Source organism: Ornithorhynchus anatinus, chromosome 1, assembly GCF_004115215.2.
Source record: "Ornithorhynchus anatinus isolate Pmale09 chromosome 1, mOrnAna1.pri.v4, whole genome shotgun sequence".
NCBI classification, from domain to species: domain Eukaryota; kingdom Metazoa; phylum Chordata; class Mammalia; order Monotremata; family Ornithorhynchidae; genus Ornithorhynchus; species Ornithorhynchus anatinus.
The window spans coordinates 121,436,588-121,450,535 of record NC_041728.1 but is presented as its reverse complement, the minus strand read 5'-3'; the positions used below and the strand labels follow the sequence as shown (position 1 = coordinate 121,450,535).

Here is a 13,948-nt window from a genome sequence, read left to right as displayed (position 1 = left end):
ATCAAACAGAAATTCTTTACCATTGGCTTTAAATCACTCAATCACCTTGCCCCTGCCTACCTCAGTTGGCTGCATTCCAACTACAAGCCAGGCCACACACTTCACTCCTCTAATGCCAATCTAGTTACTGTACCTCAATCCCATCTATTTTACCGCCGATCTCTTGCTCACATCCTATGTCTGGTCTGAAATGCCCTCCCTCTTCAAATCTGACAATCACTCCCCCGACTTTCAAAGCCTTTTTGAAGGTACACCTCCTCCAAAAGGCCTTCCCTGACTGAGCCCTCACTATCTGTTCTCTCACTCCCTCTAATCACCCCTCAGCCCCACGACACTTATCTAGTTTATTTATATTAATGTCTGTCTTCTCCTCTAGGCTGTAAACTCATTGTGGGCAGGGAGCATGTCTACCAACTCTGTTATATTGTTCTCTCTCAAGCAGCAGCATGGCCTAGTGGCAAGAACACAGGCTTGGGAGTCAAAGAAAGTGGATACTAATCCTGGCTACACCACTTGTCAGCTGTGTGACCTTGGGCAAGTCACTTAACTTCTCTGTGCCTCAGTTCCCTCATCTGTAAAATGGGGATTAAAACTGTGGTCCCCATGTAGCACAGGGACTGTGTCTAACCTGATTACCGTCTATCTGATTACTTTGTATCTACCCCAGCTTTTAGAACAGCAATTGGCACATCATAAATGCTTAACAAATGCCATAATTATTACTATTATTATTATTTTTACTATTTATTACATAATATAGTTCTCTGCTCACAGTAAGCACTCATTGAATACAATTGAATGATTACTTTGCTACATTGTTTTTAAAGTTGTGGATTGGGTCCAGTTTCCCTGGGAATGTGCCCAAATAATCTGAAAGAAGAACCTCCACACCCAAAGGGCAGAATTGAGTCTGGTTTGAAAGAAAATATTTATTGGAGGAAAGTCTTTCTCTGAATCAAAAGGATTCTTGGATACAGGGTGTATCGCTGACTGCTGGAACACTAGGCAACATCAAAGCAGTTGGTAAACGAATATCTTTAGTAAATACAGATTCTGTAAATAATGATATTAATAAAGGAATTACTATGCACTTTTAATTTCGCTAAGCACTGTGGAGATGCAGGATAGTCGGATCAGAAAGGGATTTTGTTTTTCTTTTCTGCATTTGTCCTTGTCCTTTATGTTATTTTCGTGTTTAGTTCAATATTTTATTGTTTATCTTTCACTGCATCTATCAACAACAGTTCCTTCAATTCATTTATATTCTGAGAACTGTGACTAATTCCCTTATTCGCCAGGAACTGTATATTCTTTCCCAGAGCTTAGTAAAATGCTCAGCACAGAGTAGGCCCTTATTATGTACGATTACTACTAGTCCCTATCCCACAAGAACTAAAAGGAAGGGGAGAGCAGGGGTCTTATACCCATTTTAAAGATGCAGAATCAGGGGCATAGAGAGGTCAGTGACTAGTCCAAGGTCAAACAGAAGGCCAGAGCCAGGTCTAGCACTGGATTCATGTTACTTTCTCTTTCCACCAGACCTCGCAGATGCTAATGAACTACAGAGTTTATAATACTGGAGAGTGCAACTTTAAAATCCCATTCATTTCTACTGGTGATTTCTGTAGAAATACTGATCATCTCAATGATCTCTGGTTAAGGAGGGCTAAAGTTGCTTCATCTGCCAATTCCCTTACCTATTTAGCATCAGAACAATGCTGAGGATATGCTGGTTCTTAGGTTTTTAGCCTCTGAGCTTCATTAACATGCCCAGTGGAACTGTCCCCCAGGCTGCCTTCGACACAATCAGATCCAGGTTCAAATTGGTTTTCTCTAAATACAGCATTGACATTTCTGAGTTTGAATTTCAATCCCACTGGGGTGGTCCTATCTGGAGCTCTTCATGATGGATTTAGATATGGTGTTAATTTAGGGCAACATTCTGAAAGCTACCAGTATTTGCAGATTCCTCTTTGGGATTTTCAGAGAGATAAGTGATCATGAAATTGATGCAGGAAGACAGCATAAATGGGGGAAATGAAGCTGAATGGAAATCTGCTGATAGATAATGAAATGTGTGTGAGGAGTACCAGGTCTACTTTCAGACTGAAGGAAGGTGAGGCGGGTATTTCTGGGTATCCTGAAAAGGGGGTGGAGGTGAGGAAGAAAATTTGAAATCCCTGGCCTCCATCTACCTGAGTAGATTCACCAGTATTAACAGGAACCTCTGCATCAAACAGAAACTCCACTTCATCGGCTTTAAAGCATTTTTCCCCTCCTACCTCACCTCACTACTCTTACTAGAATCCAGCCCACACACTTCACTCCTTTAATGCCCACCTTCTCACTGTATCTCCGTCTCATCTATCTCACCGCTGACCTCTCGACCATGTCGTTCATTCATTCAGTAGTACTTATTAAGAGCTTACTGTGTGCAGGGAGAGTACAGTATAGCAATAAACAGACACATTCCCTGACCACAATGAGTTTACAGTCTAGGAGGGGAGACAGACATCAATACAAAGAAATAAATTACATATACGTACATAAGTGCTGTGGAGCAGCGAAGGGGGGAAGAACAAAGGGAGCAAGTCAGGGCGATGCAGAAGGGAGTGGGACAGGAGAAAAGGTAGGGGGGAGGACTTAATCTGGGAAGGCCTCTTGAAGGAGATGTGCTTTCAATAAGATTTTGAAAGAGGGAGGAGTAATGGTCTTTAAGATTTGAGGAGGGTTGTAGTTCCAGAACAGAAGCAGTATGTAGGCTTGGGGTCAGTGACAAGACAGATGAGATGAAGACACACTGAGAAGGTTAAGACTAGAGGAGTGAAGTGTGCAAGCTGGGTTGTAGAAGGAAAGTAATGAGGTGAGGTAGGAGGGGGCAAGGTGATGGAATGCTTTAAAGCCAATGGTGAGGAGTTTTTGTTTGGTGCAGAGGTGGATGGGCAACCACTGGAGTGTTTTGAAGAGTGGGATGACATGTCCTGAACGGTTTTGAAGAAAAGTCTTCCAGACAGCAGCCTGCCTTTGTCCTGGAATGCACTCACTCCTCATATCCAACAGACAATTACTCTCCTCAACTTCAAAAACTTATTGAAGACACATCTCATCCAAGAGGGCTTCCCAGACTAAGCTCCCATTTTCCCTATTATCTCTCGCTTATGCATGGCCTATGCACTCATATCTGTCTCCCTTAAGTATATGATGTTCACCCCACTCTCAGCTCCAAGAACTAACATATATAACCTTAGACTTTTGCATTTCCCCTTTCTACAGTTTATTTTAATGTCTTTCTCCCCCTCTAGACTGTAAGCTAGGGATTGTGTCTATAAATTCTATGATATTGTTCTCTTCCAAGAGTTTAGTACAGTACTCCGAACATAAGTTCCAAAAATATAATTGATTGATTGGTGACCTTTGAGAGGATAGTTTCTGTGGAGGGAAGGGATAGTGGGGGTGGCGTGGGGAGCCAGTGGGTTTGAGGAGGGAATGCAACATCTGAAACAACTGGCAAATTTACTGCTGAATTGAATGTAGGTCCTTGGGTCCTGCGAGTGAAGAGACACATATTTAGGAGTAAAGAGAGGACTAAGATGATGCTGTGTGACCTTGGGCAACTCATAACTTCTCTGTGCCTCAGCACATAGAAAAAATGGGGATGAAGAGAGTGAGCCATTCGTGGGACAGGGACTTTGTCCAACCTGACTATCTTGTATCTACCTCAGTGTTTATTATATGGTTCCTGGCACAGAGTAAGTGCTTAATAAATGTCATTAAAAATGTGAAGACAAGCAGCTGTTGATATGAAAAGGTTGGATCATTGTCATCAATGTGTCAGACACCACACTTAATAATAAAAATAACTGTGGGATTTGTTAAGCACTTACTATATGCCAGCCCCCGTACTAAGCTCTGGGATAGATACAAGCTAATTGGAATGGACACAGTCCACGTCCCACAGGGAGCTCAAAGTCTTAGTCCTCATTTTACAAATGAGATAACTGAGGCACAGAGATGTGAAGTGACCTGCCCAAGGTCACACATTAGACAAGTGGAGGAGTTGGGATTAGAACCCAGGTCTTTCTGAAGCTTAGGCTCTATCCATTAGGCCACTCTGCTTCTTGTTCTCCATTGTGAATTCAGGCTGGGCTGAATGGAGAGGTAAGATGAAGGAATAGCCACTGCTCTGTATATTGCACTGTCCCCCAAGTACTTAATACAATCCTCTGCACACAAAATTTCTCTCAGTAAATGCAGTTGATTAATTCTCAACAGTTCAGGAGTGGGTCTGTTGTGTCTCACTGAGTGATGGGCAGTGGTTCCGGGTTTTAGATGACCTGGGGTGGCTGAGGCAGCTCTGCAGGGAGAGATCTCTGTGTCCAGGTCAGCTCTGTGACCCGGCAGGTGTGAAATGGTCCTGGACCAGCTGAGGCATTCTCTCTTTAAAGACTGTAAACTTCTTGTGGGCAGGGAATGTGTCTACCAACTCTGTTATATATTGTACTCTCCCAACCACTTAGTACAGTGTTCTGTATATAGTGTGTTCAATAAGTACTACAACTGATTGACAGATAGGTAGAAAAGTGAGAGACCGACAGTTAAATTTAAAGACTTTCAAGGGAAGCCGCGTGACCTAGTGGAAAGAACACAGGGCTGGGATTCAGAAGACCTGGGTTCTATTCCCAGCTCCATCTCTTGTCTGCTGTGTGACCTTGCACAAGTGTCTTAACTTCTCTGTGCTTCAAATACCTCATCTGTAAAATAGGGATTAAATCTCCCTCCTTCTGGTTTAGACTTTGAACCCCATTTGAGGCAAGGACTGTATCCAACCGGATTATCACGGATCTACCCCTGCACTTAGAACAGTGCGTGACACATAGTAAGCACTTAACAAATACCAAAAAAAAAAAAAAAAGATTACCGGCAACCTATGGGCTGTGTATCTGCTGGCAAAGAGCCTCAGTTGTTCCCCCTCCCTGTCCTTCCTGTTCATTTCCCCGGCCACCTGCACCCTGCTCTTTCAGAGTTTAACAGCACCAGATCTGCACACTGCAGGAGAGTTGAGCTCACATCCTCTTCTTTGAAGAGAGGAATTGAAGTCTAGGTGGGTCTTCCTCAGCAGTACAAATAAAGTCACCATTTAGAAGCAATTAATTCTGCCTATGAACTCATTTTGGCTGATTCCATTTTGAGGAGGAAGAGGAAGAGCTCTTTTTATCTGTTTTTTCTTTGTATGAGCATGGTATATAAAAATAGTTCATCCAATGCATATATGTAAAGTCCAGTAGAGAAGCAGCATGGCCTATTGGATAGAGCACTGGCCTGGAAATCAGAAGGACCTGGGTTTTAATCCCGGGTCTGTCACTTGTCTGCTGTGTGACCCTGGACAGGTCACTTCACTGTGCCTCAGGTACCTTTTCTGTAAAATGGGGATTAAGACTGTGAGCCCCATGTGGGATAGGGACTGTGTCCAACCTAATTACCTTGTATCTACTCCAGTGTTTAGAACAGTGCTTGGTACATAGTAACTGCCTAATAAATTCCACAAAAATTAATATTATTATTACAGTGCCTGGCACATAGTGCTTAACAAATATAATTATAATAATAATAAAATAGCACATAATGTCCGGCTCTGAACATTTCAGAATTTATGTGAATAAGAGACTATTCCTGAATTTCAACCCCTGGGCGAAGACAGTAATAGTTTCTAAATAAGCAGGTCTTGAGCCGACCACTGTTCTCCCTTTCTTCAAGGCATTTTTGAAGTAACATCTCTTCCAGGAGACCTGCCCTGATTAATTTCTAATCAGGGCACTTTGACTATCCCAACCTACCAACAGCACTTATATACGATGGTACTTATCTCACCCTCTCTCCGGATCGTACCTGGAAAGTTTCCAGTACTCTACCTGTCTCGACCACGGGAGGGAGAGTCAAGCAGATGCCTGTCCATTCCATTCCTAGCTTGGGCAGTGACTAGGGAATGGAAGGCAATCTGCTGCAAGTCAAAACTCTCCCGTGCTGGGCAGCAGCGGCTCAGGAGAGAGTTGAGGGCAGAGATTCAAGTTTACTGCATGGAAGGAGGCAATGGTAAATCACTTCCGTATTTTTACCGAGAAAACTCTATGGATCCACTAGCAGAACAGTTGCAGAAGGAGAGTGGGGCGTTCTGGGAGAGATATGTCCGTGGAGTCGTTAAGGGTCGGAAGGAACTTGACTTCATAATGCAAGACAAGACATCTCACGCACTGTACTAAATACTGGGGTAGATACACATTAATCAGTTTGGACCCAATCCTTGTCCCACATAGGGCTCACAGTCTTAATCTCCATTTTACAGATGAGCTACTGATGCACAGACCGGTTAAATGATTTGCCCAAGGTCACGGCAGACAAGTGGTGGAGCCAGGATTAGAACCCATTTCCTCTGACTCCCAGGCCTGTGCTCTCTCCACCAGACCACACTGCTACTGCTCCTACAACTGCTACTCTGTAAATACAATTGACTGATTGATTACTCTCCTGGGGTCAAAAATCACAAAAATTGCAGCTATAACCTCAGGAACAGCCATAACCACCCCAAAATAAGAAATCCTCATGCTGTTGCTAAACCTTTTGCCTATAATTTTGGAGCAGAGCCGGGGATGATGGGAACTCCCTGCAGTGTTGGAGTCTGGTGGAGGAGGGACTGGTGGGGTGGAACAGAGTCACATAGCATGGGGAGAGGGCTGGGGCTTCCAAATTTGCTGCTGAGCCCATTGTTGGGTAGGGATTGTCTCTATCTGTTGCCAAATTGTACTTTCCAAGCGCTTAGTACAATGCTCTGCACACATTAAGTGCTCAATAAATACGATTGAATGAATGAATTTGCTACAGTGGTCTGTGTTTTTGATGAGCTGAAGGGAAAGCCACCTCCAGAGAGAAAGCTGTGAATCAACACTCTAAAATGAGAATTCACCTGATAGAGCATTTAGAAGGAATAAGAGAAAATCTGGAGGAAAATTGCATACAGCACATGGAGGTTTATGTGAAAAAGTCACACGGACAACAAAATTAGGGGACATTCTTCCTAGCGAGACACTGCACATTATCATAAATGAGGTTGTAAAATTCCAGCCAAAACAGTCTGAATCATTAGTAGATTTTGTTCTTTTCCTGATATAAATATGTCCAGGGTGCCAGGGACATTAGTCTGAAGTTCAAGGCTTGAAATTTGTTAATCAAGAGTATTATTGAGTAGCATGGCCTATCGAAAGAGCACAGGATTGGAATCTGGGAAATAGGGTCCTAATCCCAGCTCTGCCATTTGTTTGCTGTGTGATCTTGGCCAGGTCACTTAACTTCTCTGAGCCTCACTATCCTGAGCTGTAAAATGGGGATTAAATGTCTATATCTATCCCACTGCTCAGTAGTATACTTGGCCATTAGTAAATGTTTAACAAAATATCACAGTTATTGTTATTAGTGCCTTGCTGTGTGCAGAACCTGGTGAGAAGCAGCGTGGCTCAGTGGAAAGAGCCTGGGCTTTGGAGTCAGAGATCATGGGTTCGAATCCCACCTCCGCCACTTGTCAGCTGTGTGACTGTGGGCAAGTCACTTAACTTCTCTGTGCCTCAGTTACCTCATCTGTAAAATGGGGATTAAGACTGTGAGCCCCACGTGGGACAACCTGATTCCACTGTATCTACCCCAGTGCTTAGAATAGTGCTCGGCACACAGTAAGTGCTTAACAAATACCAACTCTTGAAAAAATAAAATTGAACTATTAATAAGAATAATGATGTCATTTGTTAAGTACTTACTGTGTACCAAGCACTGCTTTAAAACCTGGGGTAGATACAAGTTAATCAGGTTGGACACAGTTCCCACCCACATAGGACTCACAGTATTAATCCCCTTCTTGCAGGTGAAGTAACTGAAGCACAGAGAATTGAAAAGACTTGCTCGAGGTCACACCACAGACAAGTGGAGGAGCTGGGATTAGCAGGTCTTTCCAACTCCAAGGGCCATCCTCTATCCACTAGGCCATGCTACTTGTAGACATGAATCCAGCCCTGAAGAAGTTTACAGTCAAGCAGGTTAAAAAAAAAAAAAGCATGAAAATAAATTTCAGATAGGAGGAGGTAATAAAATCTGAAAATACATGCATAAGTGCTAGCGGGGTAGTGAGTAAAATCCTCTAGACTGTAAACTCACTGTGGGCAGTGCTTCTCTCCTTCTATAACCCAGCATGCAAATTTCACTCCTCTGGTGCTAACCTTCTCATTGGGCCTCGATCTCACCTATCTCGCTGCCGACTCCTAGCCCACATCCTGCCTTTAGCCTGGAATGCCCTCCCTCCTCAAATCCACCAGACAATTACTCTTCCCTCTTTCAAAACTTTACTGAAGGCACATCTCTTCCAAGAGGTCTTCCCGGACAAAGCCCCACTTTTCTTCACCTCCCACTCCCTTCCGAGTCATCCTGACTTGCTCCCTTTATTCTCCCCCCACCCCACTCCCACAGCTCTTATGTACATATCTGTAATTTTATTTATTTGTATTGATGTCTGTCTCCCCCACCTCTAGACTGTGAGCTCATTGTAGGCAGGGAATGTCACTGTTTATTGTTGTATTATGCTTTTTAAAGCTCTTAGTACACTGCTCTGAGCACTGTAATAATAATAATAATTAATAATTATGGTATTTGTTAAGCGCTTACTGTGTGCCAAGCACTGTTCTAAGTGCTGGGATAGATGCAAGGTAATCAGGTTGTTCCATATGGGGCTCACAGTCTTAATCCCCATTTTACAGATGAGGTAATCAAGGCACAGAGAAGTTAAGTGACTTGCCCAAGGTTACACAGCAGAGAAGTGGTAGAGGCAGGATTAGAACCCACGTCCTCTGACTCTTAAGCCCATGCTCTTGTCATTAGGCCACGCTGCTTCTCCGTAGAATTGAATGAATAAACATGTGTACCGATTGTTTTATGGTAGTGTCCCAAGCACTTAGTACTGTGATCTGCACATATGTGTCATAAGCCCCCAGCTGGTACCAACCAGGACTTTCCCAATCTGAGTAGCCTCTATGACAAGTAAAGAGTCAAACCAAACCACCAGAAAGTTTTACTTAGTTTTTTCCCAACGTGCTAGGGAGTGACACGTAAGCTCTCTCACACCCCCTCCACCAAGGGTCCAGTACTAGTCTGATGGTCAGGTGAGTCCGTTCTGTTGATCCTGCAGTGTAAGGATGGGATAAGTTTCTGACAAATTGATTTCAGATCTGATTTCAGAAGTCAGTCACTTGATCATACTTACTGAGCACTTACTGTGTGCAGAGCACTGTACTGCATGTTTGGGAGAGTACAATATGAAAATAAAGCAGACACATTCCCTCTCCATAATGAGGGCTATGAAGAGGGGGAGAGCAGTGGTACCCTGGATGGGAAATGGAGGAGGAGGAGGGAGTTCCAGACAGCAGGAAGAGCTTGAGCAAGTGGACTGAGGAGAATAAGGCAGTGGAGAAAAAGAAGAGGGCTTGAGAGGTAAAAACAGTGATTTTGAGGGTAATGAGGCAATGGCAGTGGTGGGAAAGTTAGTTGGAGAGAGGATTTTGGAGGGAAGATGAGAAGTTCAGTTTTGCACACGTCGAACCAGAGGACCTGTGAATCGATCAATGAATCGGGGTAGTTATTGAGTGCTTACTGTGCACCGAGCACTGTATTAGGTGCTAAGGGGAGTGCAATGCAGTAGAGTTGGCAGATATGTTTCCTGCCCACAAGGAGCTCACAGTTTAGAGGCAGGAGATAGACATTAGAATAAATTACTGTTGGGGAAATAGGAGAGTATGGGGATGTGAAGTACCACGGAGCCGGGCCCAGGGGTGAATATCAAGTGCTTAAGGAGTACAGATCCTAAGTGCATAAGCAGTGTACATGGGTGGGAGAAAGGGAGAAATAAAGGCTTAATCAGGCTTAATAAAGGCTTAATAAAGACCCTCTGGAGGAGGAGTGATTTTAGCGAAGTCTTGAAAATGGGGAGAATGACGATAGATGCCAGATCAGGGCCATGAGAATGAGATTTGAAAGGGACACTACATCTCAAAGAAGGCACAGGGATCAGGTGGTAAAGAATGTGCTCTGCTTATGCAAGCATAGGCCAGACACCTCTCTTGGACTTGAATTGAAGGCACTTTCCTATCACCTGACCAAGTTCTTGATCAGGTAAGAGACTCATCCAAGATCTGGTTGGGTGAAACTCTCTGCCTGAGTTGATATATTTCATTGACTAGTCTGCTGATGGGTGGCATTTAGGCAGAGCCCGGTCTCCCTGCTACAACCACTTGTCTTGTCTCTACTTTCAGGGTTAGAATAGCCCTTCCTAAGACCCAGAATTCTCCATTGCCAAGACTTTGTATGTAGTGTTTGTTCAATGCTTGCTATATAATAATGTTGGTATTTGTTAAACGCTTACTATGTGCAGAGCACTTTTCTAAACGCTGGGATAGATATAGGGTAATCAGGTTGCCCCACGTGAGGCTCACAGTTAATCCCCATTTTACAGATGAGGTAACTGAGGCACAGAGAAGTGAAGTGACTTGCCCACAGTCACACAGCTGACAAGTGGCAGAGCCGGGAGTCGAACCCATGACCTCTGACTCCGAAGCCCAGGCTCTTTCCACTGAGCCACGCTGCTTCCCCCATGCACGCTGCTTCCCCTATACTATATGCCAAACCCCCTCTCAGGGTCACACCTGGAGAGTTTCCAGTACTCTACCGGTCACGACTACAGGAGGGAGAGTCAAGCAGAGGCCTGTCCATTCCATTCCTAGCTTGGCCAGTGGCTAGCAAGTGGAAAGCAATCTGCTACAAGTCCAAACTCACCAGTGCTAGGCAGCAGAGGCATGGGAGAGAGTCAAGGGCAGAGACTCACTTATTGCACGGAAGGAGGCAAAGTAAACCGCTTTCGTATTTTTACCAAGAAAACTCTAAGGCTCCACATTCAGAACAATTGCAGGAGAGTGAGGCATTCTGAGAGAGATGTGTCCATGGCATCTCTATGGGCCAGACAGGACTCGACAGCATAAGACAACAACAACATATGCCAAACACTAAGCACTGGTTAGAAACAAGATAATCAGGTCCCTCATGAGGCTCCCAGTTTAAATAGAAGGAAGAACAGGTATTGAATCCCCATTTTGCAGATGAGGAAATTGTGGCACAGAGAAGTTAAGTGACTCGCCCAAGGTCACCCAGCAGGTACCTGTGGAACCTGGTATTAGAACCCAGATCCTCTGACATACAGGCCATGCTCTTTCCATTAGACCACACTGCTCCTCTGCTTGCCTCTCCCCCTCTCAGTGTTTACTATTTCAGTGCTTTAAATGGGCCCGCTTTCTCATTGCCAAAGTTTATTCCCTACTAATGGGTTAGAAGGGAAGGTTTGGGGGAACATTAACTCCTTTGACCACAAAGAGACTATTTAGCAACTGGGAGCCTCATGATGCGTACCTTGTGGCAGAGCACTAAATGGGGGAGCACTCTGAGAGGCTTAATGATCCTCTTAAATGGATTCATTTATTAGCAGGGAGGAAAGTATCAATATCAGCACTATAGTAGAAGTAATAGTAATTGTAGGGGTGTAGGGGCAGGGGGAATGGGAATAATAGAAGTAGTTGTAGTAATAATAAATATGGACTCTTGTTAAGTGCTTACTATGTGCCAAGCACTGTTCTAAGAGCTGGGGTAGACACAAGGTAATCAGGTTTTCCCATGTGGGGCTCACAGCCTTAATCCCCATTTTACAGATGAGGCAACTGAGGCCCAGAGAAGTGAAGTGACTTGCTCAAGGTCACACCGCAGACAAGAGGCAGAGCGGGGATTAAAACCCATCCCCTTCTGACTCCCAGTCCCCATCCTCGATCTACTATGCCATGCTGCTTCTCTAGTAATAGTAGTAATAATAAAGGTATTTATTGAACATCCACTGGATGCAATGCACTGTACTGAGCACTGTGAAAGACAACAGAATGAAGAGACAAGTTTCCCTTTCCCCAAGGAGCTTGCATTCTAACAGGGCTCCTTTCAGTATACAGAGCACAGCATTAAGTGCTTGAGAAGCATACAACAGAAGAGTAGAACAAGATCCCTGCCTGAACCTAATGATGAGGATAATAATAAGAAAAATAGTAATAAAATGTGTGTGGTAATCATTAGGCATTTAATTTATTAATCATGGGGACAGTTACAAGATAATTGGGTCACACTCAATTTCGGTACTACAGAGTGCTCACAGTCTAAGAGGAGGATGAACAGGTTAACAGGCAATTTAATACCCATTTTAATAAAGAAGCTGAGGCACAGATAAATTAAGTGGCTTGCTCGGGGTCACACACTCAGGCTAGTGCGAGAGTCAACATTAGAACCCAGGTTCCTCCAGACCCATGCTCCTTCCTCTAGGCCACACTGTCCCTCAATATCATCTGTCTCGCCACCAACCCCTCACCCACATCCTGCCTCTGGCCTGGAACCCCCTCTCTCCTCAAATCCAACAGATAATTACTCTCCCCCACTTCAAAGCCTTATTGAAGGCACATCTGCTTCAAGAGGCCTTCCCAGACTAAGCCCCACTTCTCATCTCCCACTCCCTTCTGCGTCTCCCTGACTTGCTCCTTTTGCTCTACCCCGCTCCCAGCCCCACAGCACTTAGGTACATGTCTGTAATTTTATTTATTTGTATTGATGTCTGTCTCCCCACTTCTAGACTGTAAGCACATTGAATGACTGTTTATTGTTGTATGTACTCTCCCAAGCGCTTAGTACAGTGCCCTGCACACAGTAAATGCTCAATTAAAATGATTGAATGATTGAATAAATAAATGCTTCCTAATCTAACCAAAAATCTAATGTTTTATTTTACATCTATTAATCAATATTATTTATTGAGTGATTATTTTGCCTAGAGCATTATGGGAGGACGAGTAACCGTATAGTTTGTAGACCAATCCCTACACTCAAGAAGTTTACAGTCTAACAGGGGAGACAGTCATTAAAATAATTGCCAGGAATGGAAAGCAGTGGAGAATAAGGATACGTACCATAAATATTGTGGGGGTGAGGGTGGTTGAGGGGAGCACCTAAGCTGGGTGGAACTCAATTCTTCTGGTAACTAAAAGAGGAACTATTTTTATAGAAGGAGAGATACTGCTATGATAGCCTGGTGTTGGGAGGACAAGTGAAAAGACAGAAGCAGAACCCCTGGACTGACAATGGACTAGGGGCAGTGAAGCAGGGCGTGACCTGACAGAAATATTGAAAAGCTTAATTCTGCAGAGCCTTGGGGAAGTCTGGTAAAAGTTCAAGCAATTAGTTGAGATGGGTTTCCCGGGATCTTGTGATGGGAAGTGGGGCTCAGAAGACTTATCATGAGTGAGGAGAAGTTTCCTGTTTACTTAATTAAGACAAAAAGAGGATTCCCGATTAGGAGGTCAATAGTGCATAGTGATTTGGGGGCCTCGGAGACTGCAAGACTGCCAGCTAATTTTCCCCCCTCTATATTTCACAATCGTCATTAGAGAAGGAACTCATAACCTCTGGCTCCACAAACCCATGCTTCTACTGTATGACCTTGGGAGTAACTCTGCTATGTATGTCTGCCTGGAGTCAAACAGACTGAACAGAAGTGGAGGAGCTTAAGGCTTTGGTAATTCCCTCTTAAAACCCATACCTTTGTATTCCTCTCTCACCCAGTGAATCCTATTTGTCCAGAAATCTTTTTAATACTCAACTCAGTAGAGCATGCCAGTAACCTTGGTGAGACAGAAATAACAAGGAAAAAACCATTAATATTCTTACAAATAAATATCATAGAAACTCAATTTTCCTAACATCCATTAGTAAATTAAATCCAATTTATGTTCATATCGGGACTGTTTAAGAATCTGGCATGGCCTTGGAACCAATTAGTTTGGTT

At 43.8% G+C, this 13,948-nt stretch overlaps 2 non-coding genes across 2 annotated transcripts; both read left to right on the top strand.

Annotated features, from left to right (window-relative positions):
• Positions 1-5,868: 5,868 nt before the first annotated feature.
• On the top strand, positions 5,869-6,006 carry LOC114816497. The gene has a single exon (XR_003764280.1). It is a non-coding gene; the product is annotated as a small nucleolar RNA SNORA7 (small nucleolar RNA).
• Positions 6,007-10,712: 4,706 nt separating this feature from the next.
• Positions 10,713-10,850, top strand: LOC114817320. Its single transcript, XR_003765182.1, has one exon. It is a non-coding gene; the product is annotated as a small nucleolar RNA SNORA7 (small nucleolar RNA).
• Positions 10,851-13,948: the final 3,098 nt, after the last annotated feature.